This window comes from Phalacrocorax carbo, chromosome 1 (assembly GCF_963921805.1).
Source record: "Phalacrocorax carbo chromosome 1, bPhaCar2.1, whole genome shotgun sequence".
NCBI classification, from domain to species: Eukaryota; Metazoa; Chordata; class Aves; order Suliformes; family Phalacrocoracidae; genus Phalacrocorax; species Phalacrocorax carbo.
Genome location: NC_087513.1, coordinates 31,493,395 through 31,516,365, shown reverse-complemented (window position 1 = coordinate 31,516,365; position 22,971 = coordinate 31,493,395). Strand labels below are relative to the sequence as shown.

The 22,971-nt window shown below is 35.9% G+C and overlaps 1 long non-coding RNA gene across 1 annotated transcript; it reads right to left on the bottom strand.

Annotated features, from left to right (window-relative positions):
• Nucleotides 1-552: 552 nt before the first annotated feature.
• LOC135312625 (uncharacterized) lies at nt 553-22,795 on the bottom strand. The gene is made up of 5 exons (XR_010372255.1): nt 22,550-22,795; nt 21,230-21,290; nt 13,194-13,266; nt 9,758-9,836; nt 553-6,323 (listed from the first exon to the last, which is right to left on the bottom strand). It is a non-coding gene; the product is annotated as an uncharacterized LOC135312625 (long non-coding RNA).
• Between the last annotated feature and the right edge of the window lie 176 nt (nt 22,796-22,971).

Sequence of the window (22,971 nt, the reverse complement as noted above, 5' to 3'; positions counted from 1 at the left end):
TAGATTGTGGAATGTGGAAGTTCTGAATTAGAGAGCACAAAACCTTGTTATTTTTTCTTGTGAATTCTAGAGGAATATCAGAACCATTGCCTTGTCCACTTTTGACCAAATTCTAGCCTGAAAACTTATCCATACGTTTATTTATTTGTATGTATACTTCTATGTGTATATGTAATCATATTTCCACACAAATATCCATTTTGTTCAATTAAAAAGATTCCATGAATCCTGCCCTATTTTTCTGAACCAAAAGCACCATTAAATCTAGAAATTTTTCTGAAGAAGAAATAAATAGAGGAATGGATGCTGATTCTTTGGACATATTCGTCCTTCCATTCTTCTTGTTTCTTGCCACGGGCTCTTTGTAACTTGAGCAATACCTGTAGGGTACATGCTTGCTTCCAGGAAGTTTACATCGATTAAGGTTTGAATGTGTTAAGCAACCTCTTCCTTCAGTACTCTCGAGACCTAAATTGTTAATGTGGAAAAAAATCAATAACAAAACTAGTCTGAAATAAGTAGCATAATTGTATTTCATATGAAATTTGATTTACATCTTTGATGAAATAAGAATTTGAGAGGTTTAAATTAGACATGGATTTTTGTGTGTGTTGAAAATGACATCAAATATTCAAATTGACTGGAACACCTGGGGCTAAATCTACACAAGGACAGAAGTACCATGGTACTTAGCAAAGCAGCAAGTGTTTAAGCTAGATACAGAGCACTTTATAAAATATTTGGAGACAGTCACATAAATGAACTAACAGCAAACATAGTATTGAATGAATAGCCACTAACATAGATTGTAAAATATGCTAAGTGGAGGACTTTGGCTCAGCCTCTGACACTCTTGCAGATGTACATGAATCACTGTACAGAGCAGAGAGGGAGACATCATCTTGAAGCGAGAGGCGAAGTTCCTATTTAGAAGACCTATCACCAGCGCAATACATCAATGCACTAGACTCACTGCAGAAGTGCTGCTCAGTTACCCTGTGTGCTCAGAACAGTCTCACTTAATTACATGCCCTGAGTGCACCATGGAGTTATGTCTTCAGATGTAGAGTTGCCCTGCAAATAACTTAAGACGGACTGAGGAGAAACAGTTGTCTCTAATCAAGATACAAAAATCTTCTTAAATCATGTGTGTTTCAATAGCTTCATGTTAAGGAGCAAGGCAAGGAGGCAGAGGAGAAATGGGGATAACTGCCTCTCCTGGCTGCAAAGATTTGAAACCACATTTCTTCTGTGAATACTTTTATTACTGGACTCTAAGGTATTCTGAATACCTTCCTGAAGATATCTACATGTTACTTGCAATAGTTCAACACTCATTGGACCAGAGAAGATGGACGTGACTTTATACTACATTTAAGAAAATCACTTGGGAATACTCTGGTTCTACATCTGGCCCCTGCTCCATTAAATACTTCAGATAAAAATACAGGCCTTTGGAATCAGGGATGGGATTCAAGTTTACCTCTCTTAGGCAAATGCTCTGTTGACTAGGCTAAAACAGTGCATGCTCATTCGTTGGTTTGTTGAATAAATATATGTATACTACCCTGGTTTATCTAAAAAAAAGCAAGCTTAAATTGCTTCAGGTAGAGTGAGGAACTGAAAGGAGGTACCCTACATGCTAAATCAACATCCTAGCCCTTGAGGAGCTGGTTAGTTAAAGTTTCTCTTTCCTAAAAAATGACTACTCCTTCTTTGATTTTGAATAAAAAAGGAATCGTTTAAAACTAGCAGAAAGACACTAAAAAGGGTGCAAAACCACATTATTTCCCTAGTCTTTCTTAGTTCCTAGCTTAATGCACTGAACTGTGCAATGGCTTTTGCAGCTCCCATTCCTAAAACTCTTTGTGTATTTCATAAAGAAGCTACTGCCTAATCTGGCTGTTGTAAAAGTTAGGTGCTGCAGAACTTTGTGATGTGATGTCTCTATTCCCTTTATAGACCTACAAGTAAAATGGAATGACGTGTAAGCAGTGCAAGTATCCTAACATAGATGGATCTAAAGAGAAACTGAGCCAGAAGGGAGACATTCTCCAGTTCCTCTCAGACAGGAAATTAATTCCAGGCTCCCACAACCTACAAGAAGGTTTCCCTACTCAGGTTTTGGGTTATATGGGACTTTATTGCCTTTTGCTCCTGTGCTCTGCTGAAGATCTATTTCATTTCTTATTTGAATCTATGCACACTTAAAAATTAACCCCACAGTTTTTTCTTTTACAGTGATGAAGGCTTAGTTATAAAGGTATGGAAAAGCAAAGTAGAACAATTTTCATGTATTTATATTCAACATAAATCAATTCCTAAACTAGCCACAAAATAGACAGTTGTGATCTAATTGCTACTGATTCATAAAATAAAAAATATAAAGTACCATCAGAATAATTTTAAAAATAATTGTGTCACACATATTTGTAATTCTAATATCTTTAAACTGTAAAAAATTTTGGGCAGGAAAACTGAAGGTATGGGAAAGCTGAAAATAAAAGGGAATACTTAGTGCATGAAGGAACTCTTTAAAGCAGGTTAAAAGTTGAAAGCAGTGGAAAGAGCATGACTCAAATACTAGGGCTTCTTGTGTATTTCATTACGGAGCTGAGCAGACAGAAGTGAGATCAATTATTTCAATAGACTTTGGATCGTGGCATAGACAATTTAAAAATAAATTATTTGAATGAATTGCTCCTGAAATATTTATTTATCATTTATTCCTTTTCTGGAATAAGTAAGAGAACTTAATATGTATGGTTTCTTTAAGGTTTTGGGATAATATATTTGTGAATAATTTTTCCATTATTCACATTCCTCTACCAGTACAGTCTGAAATTTATCAAACTGACTGCATAAAGTACTTCTGCACAACTTGTCTGACTTCAAGAGTTAGTAAATGAATGACTTAGACATTTTGGAGAAAAAATAATCCTGAAGTACACTCGATTTCTACTATGCTTCTGAAAGGAAAAAAATGAAATGGCTTTTTTCATCAGTGAAAATGGCAGCATATGGGAGAGTGAGATTTTGCAGAGTAAGAATGAAGAGGATATCCTACAGAATACTTTTTAAAAGTAAAATAATATAGAATAAGGCTTTTTCAACTCACAGATCCCAATATTCTACTATAATAATGTATATTTATGGAAAGAAATGGAAGAGCATGTGGGTTATGGGTCAAGGTTTGCCTGTGCAAGAGAAACTGGCTGTATCCCCAAGCTAAGCTGAAAAAAGGTTAGAACTACATCAGCAGAAATGATTTTGAAAAATTGTTAGTTTTAATAAGCAAGACTGTGAGCTGAATGAGTGTTGAAATTCCCAGAATTATTCTTTCTATTTTATTTTATTTTATTTTATTTTATTTTATTTTATTTTATTTTATTTTATTTTATTTTATTTTATTTTATTTATTTTATTTTATTTTATTTTTAATTCTAAGCTTTTCAAACAGGTCAAGCAACTGAGTTGTTTGATTATAGAAAAATGATTAGTCACCACACAAATCTCATACACCCAGATCAAGTCTTTGTGAGGATCATTCAGTCACCATAAACCAAGGTACTGAAAGCTTCCAGTATTTCAAGCCTGGAGAAAAAGTGTAATTCATTGGACAGAAATAGTTTCTGATAATAGTTTCAGACATGGATCCTTAATAAATAGACCACAAAATAATAACAAAAGAGAAATGCAGAGATGAGGTAGTTAATTTTCCTTTTTGTCTCCACAAGGGTCTGTCACTTGATATGATAAAACTTTTGCACTATCTGTTTTTTCAGTCACCACAAGGTGTGGTAATAAAATCGTACTCCTGGTGTAATCAGGACTTGTCTATTGTTGTCTTTAACAAGCTTTTGGTCAAGCATGTACCCTGGCCTGTCAAATCTTTTGCTGTAAGTAGAAAAATCACACATTTGCCTATTTGCTCTGTATTTTCTATCTTCTTAGTGATAGGACTGGAGGGAATGGCAGGAAGATGTGCCAGGGGAGGTTTAGGTTGGATATTAGGTAAAGGTTCTTCCCCCAGAAGGTGGTGGAGCACTGGAACAGGCTCCCCAGGGAGGCAGTCACGGCACCAAGCCTGATGATATTCAAGAAGCACTTGGACAACGCCCTCAGAGACATGGTGTGAATTTGGGATTGTCCTGTGCAGGGACAGCAGTTGGACTTGATGATCCTTGTGGGTCTCTTCCAACTCAGGACATTCTATGATTCTATGATTCTACAGTGCCTTTCATACTGAAGGCTGTTGTATCTTGGCATAAATCCTTAGCTATGGAGGGATTGCAGTGTTGCCCATCAGTGGCATTGAGCATGTTACTGATGATTCAATGTGAAACTCTACATTCAAAGGAGAAACTAGACAGCATATTTCCTGCCAGAAGTCTAGTATCCTAATGCAGTCTGCTTTATGACCCAGCATACTTAAGCACATATTGAGCCTGTGACTCCTGTATGCACACACTGTACTGCACTACTTTCCCCTCCCTTTGGCCTTATTAGGAGATTGATGTGTAATACTATGCACGTGTTTTCAGGGATCTATGCATAAACAACTCTCTATTGCACTATGTGCTCCTGCATGCTGCTGGAAATTAACAATGAGGTTCCTTCTACTAATTTCTTACATTCAAGACTGCAGCTATAAATGTTTTGGCCATGTTTCTGCCTGATCTGATCAGGTTTGAATCCTGTCCTTTTTCTTCTTTGCAGGTTCTGTTTTGGGGCATGATACATGGCTTTCCTATCCAGGCACTTTCCATTTATGCGTTATGTCCTCATACCAAGCCAGTATACTTCACTAAGGTGTCATGTTGGGGTGTGTTATCATATATGTGTAACCAAATGTGACATAATGCAATGCTGAAGGGCAGCTAAAATTACTCTAGACCAGGAAATTGTTGTCACTCTGAATATCCATTCATGGAGGATGTTTATGACCTGCAATAAATGCCCACTCTCATGCTAATTCCTGTCTTACATAAGGATAAAGAAACCAGAGAAAAATGGAGTTACATAAGTATCATCCTCAGGTGGTTATTCTTCCTTTTATGATTCCAAATGATCTGACTTTTTCTATACTTTATCTTGATCAGAATCTTCCAGCTTAGAAGGAAGTGAGCCAAAATCATATGACTGCTGTTTTGGAAATTCTCAAGTGTAAGCAGTTATAATTAAGTCTGGACCCAAAAGACTCAGGTTATGATCCACTGAAGACATCCTGTGGAATTTTAAGGAAGTTACGTGGGATGGAATTCATTTTACCTAAACAATGTTTTATTTACCTAAATTAAATATAATTAAACCTAAAAGCCTTAATCCTTTCTACTTTCAGAGGAAAGACACATACTCATGGTGCTTATCCTCCTTAGAACATCTGAAAGTATCTCCTTTCTCTCTGCTTAGCATAGAGAAAACCTAGATGATGAGAATATGTGCCTCAGATTCAGTTCCATTTCAGCTGCCTTATTATGAAGAAACTACCTTGAGTCTTTACACCTTTTTTAATGCCCATCTTTGAAATGGTTATAATAGTTATTCTTTACTTCAGTGGGGTGTTATCAGAGCATAACTGTGGCATTCTAAAATTCAAAGGTAATGAGATAATTATCTGTAATAGATAAACAATAAGCATGTTAGCATGAAAAAAACAAGAGTGCCAAGATATTTTCTACATGGGTTATGAGCTGGAAGAAAAGAGAACATTTTAGTCAGAAGGAGGTATAAGAATGCATGTAGGTGCTTTTTCGTTCTGACCATCAATAAGATTATTAGAGGGTTAATTACAATAATTAAACCAGGTTTCTTTTCGTTTTATCAACTTTAATAGGGACTTTGTAAACTGTATGCACCCAGAGAGTACTCTGACAGATACCTGGCCAAAAACAAACAAACAAACAAAAAAAAGAAGAGAGAAACCTTCATTGCCATTCACCTGGCAGAGACATGAGAAAGACCACTCACTGGTCTTTCTCTCTGAGCATGCACAAAGAACAATCTTTCTTCCCACCACGAAAATTCTTACTTAAATTAATATCTTTGCATTGGGTGCTAGTAACAGAGAGCATCCTCTCTGCTGGCTGTCAATATGTGCATTTGAACCCCTCCTTCAAGTGGTTAGATGACAGGTGGGCAGGAACTGTCAGTCTGGTCAACACTCATGATTCCACTATAGTTTGTAGGGATAAAACACTGCAGAGAATTGGTTGAAGGCACTCCTACAGTTCTTGAATGCAGAACCATATGGACCAGGCAGCGTGCACGTGTCTTTCCGAAAGAGATGAAGAAAGCATGTACTGCTGTTATCTGTCCATTACCTACATTGTGGAAAAATGATGGAAAAGATACTTTTATAGAGCATTTTACAGTGCTTACATAAGCAGTAAGTTCACTAAAAAAGTGTGTTCTCTGAATCACAAGCAGAGGAATAAGAGCTGTGTAGCAGATGCCATGATTTCCAAAAAGCTAGCATTATTTCATGGCTGTCTGATGAAAACCCTGCCATAAAATAATCTCTTTCCTAGTTTGTCAGCACATTTATTTGAATAATGGAATCATTAGAGTGAAGTGTAAGTTATTGTCTGAGATATGCTTAAATGCATAATGTAATGTCTTCTGTGTTTTAACAGGAATATGTGTACTTACGCTAAAAGGAAGCCATTTTGGGGTAGTTTGATAACATTATCTTCTACCTTTCTAAGAAAAAACTTTATTAAAAATCATATTGAAAATTTTTCTTTTCCTGTAATATTGAAAGCTAAAGTCACACGTACTCCTGTCTGGGACTATGTCAGGTTGATCCAAAAGTTCCAGTTTGAAACCTCAAGGCAAATAAACTTCTAACTGAAAAGCTTGGCATTATTCAAAGAGACACTTAGGGCATTCTTACTCACAATGCTAAAGCATCTGTCAGGAAAGGCGCTGTCATTTGCCACCTGATCTAATTCTTTCTGACAACAGATGTGAGCTAACTACAAAAACTCAACATCTTTAATAAGCTGAACAAATTTCATTAACAAAGCATGAATGCTAACAAGATTATAAAATATAGTGTAGTTTATGCTCAACTTATAAGTAAAAGTGTGATTACATTTAATAGGTGAAAGGGCAGGTTAATTGGAGGTAAAAGTTACATTGTTGTTTATCAGTGTATTTGAAGTTTAATTACCATGAATGCATGACACCAACTGTTTATTAACCACCCATAATTCGTATAGCAGTATGGTAGTTAGCACTCCTAAAATAATAAAAAAATGACACTCTGTAAGGACTATCCATATGAATTTCCTTATCTGTTTCTGCAGATGAATTCAAATTTGAATTTAGAATACAGGTCAAAAAGAGCATTACTACAAGCTTCATAGAATGTTGCTTAAGGACATAGAATCTCACACAGGCGAGTCTGAGATTTTCTTCCAAACTGTTCCAGACTATAACACCAGGTTTGGTTGAGGAAGAAGAATAAAGGCCCAGAAGAATAAAAGCAAAAATGTATAGTATGCTTAGATCTATTTTATCATACCAGGCCTTCACTTCTGAAAACTCTAACATGCACTACCACTCTTTCAGTCTAAAAAAAACCACACCACACCTCTGTTTGTAAATCCTTAAACTTATAACACTGAGCAAATTATTTTTGCAGAAGACATTTTATATACAGCCAAGGTGAAGTATTTATTGACATCACCACTGACTGATAAAATCTAATATATGCTTCTGGTTCTAGGCAAAATTCTATGAAAAATCTCGTATTACATGCATCCTTTATAAAAATATTAATTTTTTTGTTGTTGAAAGTGTTAGACTGTAGTTAAATGCTTCAGAATGAAATCCTTTTTAGGAAAAGAACCAGTATTTTTCACTCAGTTATTAAAATGTTACTACCGGGTATAAAGTGATTTGCTATACTTGTAAAACATTTTTATGATATATGCTTCTACATTTCTATACCTTTGAACTTAATTATCATGTACAATATACACAATTACAACTTTCATTATAAACCTCCTTAACTGTTAACACTGTAATAAATACTGTAGATTAACTGAGAATAGCTCTTGTGTCAACTTTTGCAATAATCAGTTATGTCGATAAGTTATGCCACAGAGTTGGCCTATACTTGATTAATTGCATTAAATTAATGGATCTACCAAAATTATGTCTACAAAAATTAAGTCTCTTTAAGAGTATAACTATGGTTTTGTGAGAACAATTGCATATACAATACGCACGTTGGACCAAAACCTAAGCAAAATACCTATAGTGTCATTTTTCAAATTGCCTTAAACGAACTGCATCCAGAAAGTACTGAGTACCAAACTGTGGGAATCTGCAGGCCCTCTAAAGTATCTTAAGATTTTCTAATGATAACAAAAAAAATGTGCCTCCTTAACAGTGTAAGTAAGGCTTGTTTGGTCCCCTTTGCTTCATGTTTATATTCCTTAAAACTTTTAAAAATAAAGCCTGAATATTTAGTGAGAATGTACAAGCAAAATCCACAATAGAATCAATATTTCTGAGCGTATATGTGGTGATTAAGGCATCTTATTTGTGCTGTATAAATTGTAAACATAAATGATAACCAAGCAAAAGTATCTGCCCAGCCGTGAATGCATAACTTCAAAATCTGATCCCAATCATTCTTTAGCAAAAGTGCTGATTTCTCACAACTTCCTAGTCAGTAAATTGAAAGAACACAAGTTGCAACAAATATAAAGAATGATGACAGCTGCAGAAGCCTGTTCTGGATCAGGATTGCCTCTGGCAGACTTCCAGTCAAAAATAAAATACTTTATCACTGTTTGGGTGGAATTAATTTAGAGAAGTATTTTTCTTAATTCTGTATTAATCTCTCTGATGAATACAGTGATAATTTGTTACTGAGAAATATGAGTTAAAAGTGATAATTTAACTTTCTTGGATTTTGTGACGTTGTAGAACATGACTAAAATTTTCTCAATAAAACCATTAAGGATACGATACAAAACAATATGGTATAAGAACAAGCAAACACTTTGCAGATACCAGCAATGCAGGTCAACAATGGATTCTAAGTGACCAGTTCTGTCCAACAGACACACAACAAAGGTACAACATTTGGGAATTTGCGATAAGTCTACCCGAACCTTGGTAGTTCAAATACAACAGCTACCTGAAAATGTCATGTCTCTAAAGACTACTTTGCTTTGGGTTTTTTTCTATACATTTATTATGCTGTTTAGTGACAAAGTGCACTGGTATTAAAGGGAACATTAACCTTACCAAGCCTGAATGAATATGGAAGCTACAGTATAGCTGTTTCCCATCAATTTATCTTTGAATGTGGAACACCAATGTCAACAAGGGTAATCCCAACCTCAGTCTGCAACGTAAAGCAAAGCTGTTAATACCATATCTGTCTTCAGAAGGAAAAAGGTGTCAGGTCTCAGTATCAAACAAAATACTTCATTCTGTTTCTTTTTCTTCAAGAGAAATGAGAATATATTCCTTATTTATTTGTATCCACTTAAAATATTGAACTCTTACCCTGATTTTTAATACTATTTTACTACAGTTGTCACTACAGTTTGATTTCCTGTTTACCAGCTCTCGTTTTATTTCAGGCCACACATCTGACAGATTTTCCTTTGTAATAAAGTAGAAATCCTCTCCTGTATATGCACTGAATGGGACTCATCCTTTCTTTATGACAGGGCTCCCACTACTCTTAAATCTCTGTTCGCAGCACCCTCTACTTCAGCTCTATTCTTACCATTGTCCTCTTGTCCTTAGTCTTGTGTTCACCATGCCACCTAAGCATCTCTTCTTTGCTACAGGCATGAATGAGCATCCTGTGGTGAGAAAAGCAGCTATAAGATGGCATGCTTACTCTCAGTGGTAAGTTCAGAGCAAGGAACAAGGGATAAATTAAGCCATTTCCCACATTCAGCTATCTGCTTACTACTTTTAAGAACCAAAGTTGAAGTACAAGAACACCTATCGCTTCATCAAAGCCACAAAAATAAATTTTCATTTCCTAAATTAATAACAATATAGACTATCCTTGAAAATTAATCTAGTTGCTAAGGACTGAAAGAGCTGCTCCACATTCCTGTAGATTTTCTGTAAGTGTCTCTTCAACAGCACCTCATTTTTCAGTCATGCAGTCCACAGTAAAACACTGAGGGGGTTTACCAACTTTGTTAAGAAATGTCATTCTTTTTATACATAGATGTTTTGCCTTTGGTCTTCATATAAGACTTGGATTTTCTTCATGGTTTTTTTCTGCCATTCTCTTTTCTACATTTGTTTTTAAAAGTGAATTAATACTTTCCCTGAGATACATAAAAAGTGTACCATGTTCCTAAAATTGTGTAGACCTTAAACAGATCTTCATTGCTTTTCAGTATCCTTCCTTCTTTTTGCCTAAGTATACTCAATCTGCCAACCTCTGTTTCTGGGTGTGAAGTCCTATGTCAGGTGAATTGTTTTATGGTCAACCTGGGAGAGTGTTTCAGTTCTTTCAAAGACCAGTCGAACATTAGCTACAGGTAACACATGACAGGAAGGGTATGTTTAAAGGAATTTGAGCACTGATTCAATTCATGAGATGAAGGTCCACCGACCTTAGAAATCAGAAGTTGAAGAAGCCTTTTAAATTTTCTAGATATACTTGGGTTTGTTTATATTTCTTTGTTTCTTACTGGACTAAAGTACTAAGGTAATAGCGTTTTCTTAACAGTCACTTTCAGTGACAGTTCAGTGACTTCCTCTTGTGTTAAATACAGATCTTTCACTCTCACAGTCTGGTCCTCACTGACAGGTACAGAAGCTCATATGTGTCATCCAAACTGCATGCAGATATCTTTCGAAAAGTTCTTAACTCTTTTTGTCAGAGAGTCTTGGTTGACTCTCCATACAGTTTAAAATCATCTGTATAGAGGTATCTCAAAAAAACTGTTTGCACAGTAAAGCTGAGACTTTTTTTCCTCAAAGGATGACTAATGCTGAGTCACAAACGATTAAAAGCAAACATGAAAAAGAGCTCTCTTGGAACATTCCTTGATGGTTAAAATACACTGGGTTGAAAAATAATAATATCTGAATGGTGAATTTCTCTTCCACATAGTCACAGAGGAATCTATAAACTTATTTGCCTTGCAATTCCTTATCGTTCCTTATTCCCTCTATTTCAATATGAAAATGGAGTCAGATCAAAGGTCATCTTGTAGTTTATGCAGATTTTTATAAACTGCCTTTTTAAAAATTTTTTTTCAGGAATGAATAGTTGATATAATAAACTTGCCAATCAGTCATAGGATTTCTTGTTTTCAGCTCATCAAATATCTATGCATTGTTGGTCATAGATCTCATCTGACTGACGCAAGCTTGGGGCACTTGTAGTAGGTTGACAAATTAATAGCAAGTTTAGTGTCCAGCCACTCTTCTGTTCTGCTGTGCATATGCAGCAGGATGTTCTTTTAAAATTGGCTTAAAATGTTTTGCTAGGCACTAGAACAGAAAATATTCAAACTGCAAACTGTGGAATACAGTTACGTTTGATGTTAGCAAGACTTTTGTTTTCTTGAAAGTGCTTTTGACCTTCATTACAAAGTTTTCTGCTACTGAATATGATGTACAACATAAGCATCTTTAGTGATGCCTTTTTCCTGTGGTCAGCTGGTGTATCTATTTCTATTGACATTCCAGAGATGTCTTGAAATGACAATCTTCGATTAAAAATTAAGTGGAGTTTTCTGTTTGCCTTCCATTATCAGACCTCTTCATTTGAATTAGTTAGTTGCTTGTCAGTGATGTCATACAATGGTAATTGGTTTGAAGCTTGATTGACTTCCTTTATGTATTGCATTCTTATTATTTATATTTATTAGTATTTATTACTCTTGATATTAGTCATAATGTTTTCAAAACGCTGGCTTGTTGGATCAGGTTAGTGAAACTATGAATGCCACATAACTAACAACAGCAAAGTGCTTCAGTGACAAGTTTAGGAGTAAGTCAAATGTGAAAAAAAAAAAAAGTTATTCTAATCATCTCGGCAAATAGTTGGAACTAATAAATACACCTTGTGCAAAACAATATTTATATGAAAAATGACAAACATTATGTAGAGAGGAACTGACTTGTGATGTGGCAACTGTGACAGCAAATCTCTTGGCTTAATAAAGCTCACTTTCAGAAGTGTTTCTTGACATTCAACCTAACTTTTACCTCTTCTAAATGGATCCAGTTTTATTTAGCTATATCACACTTTACTAAACTGAATAATTCCTGTTCTTGTAAGCATTTATTGAAAGCATGGGACATGCCTTGCAAAGAGCAGCTTGACTCCAGCTTGATTTCCTCTGTCCAGTATCAGTGAAAATTCAGGCAGTGAAGGGCCACTAGCATCTCTTACATTAATCCTTCAGTTGACAGAGACATGGGTTGTAGACAGGGAACCTTACAACCTCTCAGTTCTCTTGTGTTGGTGTGGTCTCCAAAGTTTAAGGGTATTATGTATTTTATAACTAAGTGGTACGGAGTAAGGTGGCTGGTTTAAGATGATGGGAACATTCCACTCAAAGGGAAAGAGTGGTATTTGGGGAACAGCTAAGTCTACTCAGATTTTAAACCATTATGTGCTTCTTTACTTGCTGTATCGCTTAATATTTCTTCCCCTAAATTTTGTGTTAAAGATCATGTTTTATATTCTTTGTACATTCATAAAATACTATATGAGGATGTATAAATAGGACAAAAACTACTCTAACAGAAAAAAAGAATAAAAAAAACTTTAAGCTAATGAAATGCTAATGCTAATGAAAGATAAAATTTAGGCATACATAGAGGAGGAATATCTTTACTTTGGCATGAACAGAAAACTTAAAAAAAAAGTGTTATTCCTGGAAAAGCATAATATGTCTCATATTTCTTCATGTGGTTTTTGTTTTGTTTTAATAAATCAAATTTTAATTGCCTTTTTGAAAAGGAAGAGCAAGGGATGGTGGAAAGGTTATTTTCTCCTAAACCTATGGATTTTCTTACTAAACTTCTAAACAGTTCACAAAACTTCTAGAAGTTTCTAAGATATTCTAATATAGCTGGTTTTCCTAAGTCTTATTGCTTACCTATGATTTTTATCAAGTGTTTTACACTATTTCTATACAAAAGAGCATTTTGCTTCTAGCTGAGAGTCCATGATTTACCTGGGCATCAGTAGGAGAAACATGAGATATATCAGGCTGTTCTACTAAGCATTGTCCTCGATGAATATGTGTTCTGTTGGACAGAAGAAAATGGAAAGAAGAAAACCTGACTATTGTATATGGTGGTCAATAAATATTTTATTAAAATGATGCAATATAAAAGGATTTTTTCTTAATCATTATAATTCTAAGGATTTCATCCCTAATCATGTTACGAAAAATAGCACAACACATGCAACTATAAGATTATGTAAAAAAGAAAGTTAGAACTGATAAAAAGACATAGATCAGGGTCCTTTATGTAAAAAGATTGAGAAAATAAATGTTTTATTTTCACTAGTAAGAATTTTTTTAATTTAAAAATAGAATTATATTTATTTCAGAAATTAATAAAGTAGGGCTGTAATAAAGTGGGAAGTGTCTTTGCAAATGAAATGTTTGTTCTTAAACTTCAAATATGTTTCTTTTTTATTTATTATTACATACACAGAGCTATGAGGATATAATATCTTTATGCACTACATCTATATTAAAATATACAGCGCCACCAATTATGGAAACCAGATTATTGATGTTGTTTCAGTAGTTAAATATGAATCTGGCCACTTTCTAACAAGAAAGATTATATGGCTATATTTAACTCCTCTGTTTCCCTCTAATAGAAAATGTGGAATTATTTCATAACAGCTGCAGCATTCACTTAAAAAAGTAAACACTAGCACATTTGCCATCTGGTTTGGTAGCTTTTTATGATAGTTAAGAGCTGTCATTCTCTGGTAACTCCAGATTTACCATCTGAAGCTGACATTACAACTCTGATTAGCTTAACACTTGTTATCTATGCTGTAGAATAAGCTGGCCAACATTTCAAAGACAGTCAGTACTCCAGCAGTTATCGAGAAAGAGCTAAATTTAGAGTATGCTCCTGGGCTTGGCAATACGCTTTGTATCTCCCTTTTTCTGTCCCTCATTGCTGTAATACAGCTATGTACCACTATAGATAAGAAAAACACTACTACAAATATTATCAAAGTAATATTAAAAACTGGGCTTAGCAGGCCTTCAAACTAATTTCACCTCAGTATGAGAAAGATTTGCCATCACATTTGCCCAACTAGTGGACAATGAGGCTTGGGCAGCAGCTTGCAGCCCTGTATCCATGGGAGTCCTCAAACTGGCAACCTGATGTGGCAGGTTGACCTAATGGCCATGCTCTACATTATTAAAACTGAGGATTTTTTTGGATTAATGCAAATACATGCCTGTGTGAAATATTGTTTGCTGTTCATATTGAAGAAATATATTAACTGAGTTCGATGTTGTTAATATCATAGAGTCCCTGCCTTTCTGTTCCCTAAGCATCTTTCATATCTCCTGCTGTGCTCGCGGTGTGCCTTATGCTTTGATTTTATACAGTGACTCCATTTCACAGTGTATATACCATAGCTTCTGGGAAAACATTTGTAATTAGAACAGTTTAATACCCATAATAAATATTTGTAGTATAAATTATTTGATGTATAATCCTGATCATTATAAAATTATTTTCTTCATGCATTTTTGACTGGCCTTAGTGACAGTTAGAAACACCAAAATATTCATGAAATATAGTATGTTATAAAACAGCATGTTACACCAAACTGTACATTTCTTAGAGACGTGATCGTGGGCAACTGCCTTTAGATGACCCTGTCTGAGCAGGGGATTTGGACCAGATGACCTCCAGAGGTCCCTTCCAACCCCAACCATTCTGCAATTCCATTAATTAAACATTATAATTAATAGTCTAAGTAAAACAACCTTCTGTTCATTTGTTGACTGAATTCCACAACCAGTACATAAAAGAGAAAAAATAGCTACATAGTGATATAATTACAAAAAACAGTGTTTCAATGAAAAATATTAAATTATTATGTGCAGTAAATCAGACAGTTTTTGCTTCTGCAAGAGATATATTCTTTTCACTCATAATCAAAGTTGTTTTATTAAGCAAGATTTTTCTAGCCAAAAATGGACTACAATATTGCAACATTATTTCTGTGTTGGCATTGTGTCCATATTAAATATTCACATACTTTGAGTCTTTCATATATTGGATATTTGTGAAATGGTCTACACTTAAGTACTTGACTATCTACCACCAATTTCTGCTATTAATTTTTCCTGCTTCTTTTAACTTCCTTCTAAAACATACCATCTGATTTGTTTTGTTTTGGTTTTTTTCTTCTAGTGGAATATTCTATTTCGGTATCTAATTCAAAATAGTCATGTTATTTCTGTTCCTATTGCTTCTTCCTGGTGAAGTACTTCCTACAACATTATTCTGCTGCATTTTCTTTAAACTCTCACCTCTTGCCCACTGACAGCATGCTCAACCTTTTAATTCTTCTTGTAATTTAGGTCTTGGATGAGCAGCTTGTATTCTAACCCTTTAGCAGCCAGGAGTGTGGTATACCGTAGCAATTTTTTACAATAAACTCAAGACTAATCAGTAACACAGAACTGGCAACATCAGTACTGTCATTCTCTCAGCCTTGTACTTTTTCAGGCAGTGAGGGTTGCAGCTATTTCTGACAATTTGGGGAGCACTACTATATTGTGACAGCATTTTTTCTTTGTTTAGACAAAAATCTGGTTTATTACCTTTTTATTGTCCTTGTCTTGTAACATTTCTTCCTCACATCTTACTGAATATATAAATTAATGCCGAATATTAGTTTATTCTGAATAGCTGAGCAGCTTATATGCAAATTAAACTATAATGCTTTTGCTTCAGAAATCCATGCTAGGGGGAACCAGAGTCTGCTAATGAGCACTGAGGGACCATTTGTAGCCTCCCAAGAAATTCAGGGCACTCTCCTGTTTAAACTTGTGAGTATAATCTTCATAAAGGGTTATGAGCTGTTGCATGTATTGGGGCAAATTAAACCTTAAAATAACCCTTTTAAAATCATTGGAATTACTCTAGGGATGCATGTAGTCTATTGTGTATTATTTAGTTGATTTCCCACTTAAAAGAAAACTTTTACTGTAATTCATTTAAATTTAATTGGATTCACAGCACAGATATGCAAAGGGAAAAGGATCTAAGGCCTTTATTCCTCTTTTTCTCCATAGCACATGGTTTAGTATACAGATCCCTGATAGGGCTGGTAACATATTTAGTTATTTACATTTTTGGTTTTATATAACATTTTTATAATGGGAAAGTTCTATTCTTACACAAACTTTTTGTATTTTGAATGGGAAAGATGCTCATTTTTTCAAAACTTCACTGAAGAAACGCACTTTTGGATCCAGGATCCACTTTTGTTGAACAAAAATGGATAGCGGGACATCCATTAGAAACACAGGAGAGGTAAGTCCATTTTCCCTGCCATATTATAAGATGTCATCTTCTTAAGTGTCTATTTGTTGAACATGTATAAGCTTATACATGTTCCTTTTCCAGGTTATGTACAGGTGGCCCATGCACCTTGGTAAAGACCAGTGATAATTGTCTTTTTGGAAGGAATGGTGACGTGTCATGACACCAAGCCCCAGTTTGTCCCTACTTACTCTCGCCCCCATTATCTAAGCTTTTGACACCCTTGGCAGCTCTGGGGGTTCTAGCTCCCTCCACCTTAGACAGACAGAGAAGAAAGGTCAGTTTATTTACAAATCATCATATCACATATTTACAATACATCAAACATTAAGATCTTACAATGGTTCTTACTTTACCAGCAAACATATACATAATGTCCACTGAAGAGAATAGTGTTGTATTTGATAATCAGTGAGCTAACTTTTCCTGCCAGGAACTGGAGTCCAAGTTCTTTCAATAATTCATAGTTGCCTTGATACCATTTTCCATGGCTGCCTAGCAGAAATCCCATAAATTTAATTATATTAGAATTAGTCAGTTCCTGCATTTGATCTTTTAGGTGTTGGTATTTATTAACTTCTTCCACTGCTGCGTCTGCCAAAGATGTTAAAGTTCTTTCATACCTAACCATGATGTTGACAACCAGGTCTTGGTCACCTTTAAGGAATACCAGGTCCAGTTTATATAATTCTGTTACTCTCTCAGCAGTAGCTCTTGGCCTCCTCAGCCAAGAATTCCCTTAAGTGATTGTGCCTTTTGATCCTGGCATCCTGTACCACTGGCCAATATCCAATATGTGCGCAAGACTCATTCTCTGCTTGACAGTGTTGATAAGATTTAATTTGACACTCCTGTCTATCGCTTGCTAGAATTTCTCTCATCGGGTAGATATTGGCTCTCAAGTGTAATCAGTGATGAGCTTTCTGTGGGGAATGCCCCAATAAAACTCTAAAAAGTTGTTATCCCTCTCAAAGTTGGAAATACCACAGCCCTGGGAAACCAGATTGGTCCAGTTTTCAAATTCTTGTTTCCTCCAGTTACAGGGCCTCGGAAAGATGAATTTTGGAGTGGGCATCTCCCATTCTGAGACTGGTTCCTCACCACTGGGCTCCTCGGTTATCACCGTAACGGTTCTCAGGTCCCAGATAGCTGGAAATTTTCCCTTATCTCCTCCTGCTGCAACCCACAGTTTTTCAAATTCTTTCTCAAGTCCAACCTGTCAAGCCACTGGTCATATTCTCTCTTCTGAAGACTGCATAATTCTATGTAGCCTTTGGACCTGCACTCTGGGAATCAATCCCAAGAGTCTGGTAATACCTATGCTTACATCCCAAGTGCTGGAATATAGGAGACCATCACATGTACTTACTGGGAGATGTAGCTATTCCTTGATGTCCACTTGAATTGCTAAGTCAAGGGTTTCCAGGTACATGGCTGTCACGTCAGCCTGGTCTGCCGAGTAGATCAGTCATGGGATACCATATCCTTTCAAGAAGTTGACCTTCTGAAATGGCTTTAAAGCAGACCCATTGTAACCAATCCTTTACTTTCTCCAGTAGTTCTGGTTTTGATATTCCTGTCCATGGGTCTACACGTAGGCCCAGGTATTTCTCAGAACTCCTGGGTTCAATCATATTAAGGGGACTACTATTTAATTGTCTGTGCTGGACAGTCATTGATGGTACATGAATCTTGTTGGCTGAATGTAAAAACTGTGGCACTTTTCTCTCTGGGTCTTGAGGTCAGTAAGATCACAAAAGACCTCCAATATTTCGATATTTTTCCGCATCCCTCCCCATGAACCACTTAACAAAACCATATTTGTTATATTCTTCAGTGTTGGAACCCACTTCCTTCTTCCTCGAACTTACACAGCAGGGAGTCCATAGATAAGTAATACTAAGGACATTGGATTGCCTTGTTTTACACCAGTTCAAATCCTAATGGGATATGACAACTCCTTCTTCAAATTGATCCAGGTGTTAATATAAGCAGGTAACCAGGGCAATAATATGACTATCCACACCCTTCTGCTTAAGAGCTGAAATGAAGTGAGAATTGCTCATGCTGTCAAAGACTTTTGTGAATGTGTCTTTTTCAGTCTCGCTAACTAGAACTTTCATTTACAAAAATTTTGAATTACTTTCAGTCCACGGAGAGACCTTATAACCAAATGATTATAGGTTCACCAAGAAAAATAGAAATTCAAGTTCAAGTTGAACCTACTACAGCATGACCATTTTGCTCCCTTGGATATATTCAGTCAGCCTAGCCATGTGTGAAAGACCTCTGAGCAAAGCAACACTTTGAGCTGGAACTGCTTTGCCTGGTCCTTAAAATAAGCACCACAAACCTCACCAAAATAGCTTCTAAAGGCTCTGTTCAGTTTCCTAAATAGGGGCACCTAGTGTTATTTGAGATTCCCCAGGGACTTGAAACATCCGCAGAGTGCCATAGAAAATATAAAACAAGTATTTACTGGCTTTCACAGACAACAAAGATCTAAAATTTAAGAAGATATTAGCCCAAACATTAGTATGTTCATCACTTTTGATAAGGCACCCGAAGAGTCTTTGTTGGTCAGGCAGCCATCAGTAAGAAAGGCCTCCACTGGGACAGATCTGTAGTGCTGCTGAGTTGCCTTTTTCCACCAGCTCTTTTGACAGTGATGACTTAACACAATGATTTCCATCTTGGCTGAATATTCTCCCTGTTTCTTTTTCCCTTTAGGATTTTATACCTTTGTATGTTACATAAAGTTCACATAGTTTGTTTATAAATAAATTATATTTAGGTATCAGGAATAAACCGCTTCATTGTAAAAAAAGACTGGAAATTTCAGCAGATAGCCTGGTTGGCCAAACAGGGAGTTTCTTGAACTGAACTACAGAAAGGGAGCATACAAAAGGTATAATCAAGAACAGCTAAAGAAGGGGGAGGAGCATAGGAGTATTGCTTGGGTATTTAGGGACAAAATCAGTACAAAATTCAGCTGAAACTAAGATGTTTGAAGGACCAGAAGGGTAAAATAAAAAGGTTCTACAGGTATGCTAGTTGCAAAAAGTAGTCCAGGAAAAGGAGACAACCTAAGGAAAGACAATATGGAAGAGGCTCAAATATTTGACCCCTTTTTTGTTTAGTTTTCACAAGCAAGTTGTATTCTCTAGTTATACTCTTATTTCACAGCAATTAAGCAAGGCCATAAGGTAATCATTTGGTATGCAGAAGATAGAGGGCAGAGCCCCAGTTTTCCCTGAACAATTCCCTTCATTGCCTAGAGCATAGCTTTTGGGTCCCTTTCATGTCCTCAGCTGAGGAAACTGCTCCTCTGTTTATTAATTGCCTTTGTTTCCCATGTTCCCACTTAGAAGCTAAAGAGGTGTCCAGACAGACATTGCAAACAGACAGGAAACTGGTACTCCCTAACCAGCAGTCAGTGAAACACCAAGACTGCAGACCTTCTTTGACAAGAACTTGCTCATGGAGGAAAAGATTGTTAGTTGTGGCAGCACCTAGAAGCTGTAAAAAGTAACTGAAAGCTCATTTATAATAAAAGCAAAACACAGGAAAAAAATAATCAGACAAATAAGTGAATGAGTTGCACAGAAACTTCAAGGTACAGTATGGGGAAGGGGTGGAGAAAAGCTGTGGAAAAACAAACTGAAAACCCACCCCACAAGAAAACTTCACCTAAATCGGTAAATACATTAATAAACCACAAAGAAACTGCTGAACACCATCAGGAAAAAATTATCCCCACTCACCCCCCACTGCATCATCTACTGAAAAGCAGGGGAAAAAAAATCAGGAAAAGCTTCCCAAAACCCCAGTGACAACCTCTCCTGCCACCAGAAACCTTTGGTTATTTTGCTTAGCTTAAGACAAAAATTAGTTTCTTTTGACTATATTTCAAGGTATTTCTTTTACCAGGATAGCCCCTATAACATTTCACTCTTAAGAAGAACGGATATCTTCTTTGTTCATTGCTTCAAAGGATATCTCAGCTGTACATCATAAGCAGAGTATCTTTGTGTAGCTGGCATTTCATTATTGTACCAAGTACTTATTCTTTTCACTTTTATCTGTGGTAAATAATTGTTCAAGACTGCTATTGACCTTTTGACATTGGTTATGCTTCTTCTAAAATACTAAATCTGCTTCTGAATTGAGCCTCAGTCATTCCAGACCAGCTGTGCAGAAGAGTGGTGCTGACACTGCAAGCTGTCATCTTACACCGTTGGTCAACACAGAACAAAGAATCACACTGGGGTTTGCACGTACACAAACAACAAAGCTGAAGTGTCAATAGTCAATGGAGTAAGGGTAGGTCATGTAGGCAAACTGTCCCTGGGGCTTCCTTATATTTCACATTAAAGGGCTGCCTAGGCTCTTCAAACAAAGCCTGTGATGGATCTTAGGTTGAACTTTGGGTCAGCTGTTTCATTAAAGAGCTGCAACTTTACCTACAAAAGTTTTGGAAATTGATTTGAAGTTGAAAGACCCAATGATTCTGCAGTCATGCATAAGTAAAACTGACACTCAAAACTCAACTTTCATACAGGTATATAGATATACAGATATATGTAGATGTGTGTGTATATACACATATGTATTTGTAGCTGAATATAAAAATATTTATATGCATATGTATTTATATATATAGACACACCTGCATCTTTATCTTTCAAACGTTGTGATCACAGCAACATTAGGGAGAGTCCTTGTGGTACCTAGGAAGATAATCATGGTTGTGGTTTTAGTCCCATCAGAATGCTGTTACTTAAGAAAATAATAATTGTCACTTATGCTTCAAAATTTTCTGAAAGAGGTGTTCTCTGAATAATTTATATTCGCTCTTCAAAGTCTTTACTAGAAAACCTGTTTTGTTTTTTGTTTAGATTTATAGTCCTTGTGCTAGATTTTTCTTTCCTGTAGCATAGCATATTAACTAGATTGCTGACCAAATTGTTTATGAAAAATGTTAGCTTGGGACCAGGTGTCTGACAGAAAACGCAGTGGTAATTTAATGTAAAGAACAAACAACAAGAAATTTAAAGAGAAATGGCTAAAATACATATTGAAGTCTTCCCACTCTTTTTGGGTAGTTGAAGAAATCTTGTTATGGATAAGAATTTTCTACATTTTTATGTACTCTAAAATTTCCTTCTACTCACTGAGGAATATATGTGCATGGTACACAGATGTATTATTAATATGGTGATCTATTTTTTTAATATTTATATTTCAAAATGCCTTTTCTACTACACTGTAGTAATTTCAAATTTTCTCTGACCACGGCTCTGTTTAGTGAGATTTTAACTCAGAATAAATGTTGATTGCACTTTGTAGCCTGTTTATTTTATAAAATAAAATTATTGACAGTCACATCAGTAGACTTGGAACTTTATATACATTAATGTACTCTACAGCCTCATCCTCTGGTATTTATATATACAGCTATGTGTGCTGTTAATCTTCCCTTTAATTACATTTACTATTTAGATGACAATAAAATGCATTTCAGGAATACATAATCATATCCATTTTCCTTATGATAAATTATTTATCTTATGTCGCACATGTTAAAGGAAGAGTAATCATTGCCCATCAGCACCTTTTATATTTTTGTAGCACTTCGAGCTGGGACACGTGTTTTGTTGCAGAAAAGATTACAACAATATCTATGTTTGTACTGTCAGTGACCGTAGTGAGAAAAATTCTGCTAAAACTGAACATTCATGATGACTAAAGAGCAGGAGATAAAAATTCATTTTATATAAGGTTTTTTTTTTTTCCTTTTTAACTCACCAGTGCAATTCTTAATTATCTCATGATCTTTTTAACAAACTTGCTTGCAAGAGTCAACCGCTTGTGCAGTGAGTGTTTCTGTGAAATCAACAGGCCTGTCTGGTAACAGAGTTCAGCAAATAACATTCTTGTGATCTGTATTCCTTCTTCTGTAAAAAGTTGAAAAAATGAGAAAACTTACCCCCAAATCAGACTGTCTTTGAGAGGTACCTCCCAGGGATGTTGCACATTCTGCTCAAAGGAGAGCTGGGTGGACACAGTGCATGACATCCATAATCCAGGCAGTGCAGGGCTAACATCTGGGGGAATACATATTGCCCTCACTGTGGAGCCACAACTCCGCCAGGGCCTCTCCTTTTGCTTGGTGTTCATTCAGGGCTGCTTTGCTGCAATGCTGCCGTCCTGCCTGCCATGTTGAGACTCCTGACCCAGGTGCCACAACCCACACACAATCTTTGTTTATTCTGTGAGTTGGATACAAAATCTATTAGCTTGAAAACAGGAGAGGAAAGTAACTAGTGGGCTGGTTTTCTCCTTTTCTAAATGAGATCATCTTATTTATGTGCATTTGTACAGAAGACAAAGGAAGGCAGAAAATTAAGA